The sequence below is a fragment of the Fragaria vesca genome, linkage group LG5, assembly GCF_000184155.1.
Source record: "Fragaria vesca subsp. vesca linkage group LG5, FraVesHawaii_1.0, whole genome shotgun sequence".
Lineage (NCBI taxonomy): Eukaryota > Viridiplantae > Streptophyta > Magnoliopsida > Rosales > Rosaceae > Fragaria > Fragaria vesca.
Window position 1 is genome coordinate 25,690,116 of NC_020495.1, and position 877 is coordinate 25,690,992.

The following is an 877-nucleotide window of genomic DNA, read 5'->3' on the forward strand; positions in this document are numbered from 1 at the left end:
TCAGAATAAATTTTATTTTAAGACTTATCACTGATAGATGTGTAGAAGTCAGAGCTAAAAAACAGGTAAAAAACCAAATTAGTAATGATCCTAGAGGAAGAAAATGTTGTGACAAAATACGTTTAACCAGTGTAGGCTTGACTCTGGTTTTATTTTGAAGTAGTATTTTTTATACAACTGAGAATATTCTTCAAACTGACATATATTGCAGAGTTCTATCTTTGACAATTTATATTCAGCATCTTCATGAATGATTTTTTCATCTGTTGCTCCACACAAATGTTCTTTTATTATTTGTGCAAAGCTTTTAAGTATATTATCAAAATCTTTAAAATTTGTTAATAGAGATAATTTTTGTAATGTCCCTTCTGGTGAATTTTCCCATTGGTTTAACCATTGCAAAGTGTCTCCTTGCAATGTTGCTGCAATATAATATAAAAATCTCTCTTTAGTCCAAACATTTTTATAATTAATTATCAAAATGGACATTGATTGTGCCCAATCATCTATTGTTTTTTCTTGATCCTTAAATGGTATATGGCTTAAATCTAAATATGTCCCATGTTGGGCTACCGTCTGTTTATTCATATCATCTCTCCTTGTGTAGGAGGGACTAGGATGATCTGGTTCAGTTTTTATTCCAGATGATGATGCATGTTCTGTTGTATTTATGAATTCTTTATCTTCATCTTGAGTTGTTCTCAAGTATTCTTCAAAAGCTTCCTGATTGGAAAACTCAGGAAGGTCCTCATTTGCTTTTCTTTTCTTTGGTAGATCAGTAAGTTTTTTCTTCTGGATCTGTTTCACTATCACTTAAAGCGTTTATTTCATTGTCATCTTCATTAGATTCTGAAGATGTTGATTCATCATCAGATAA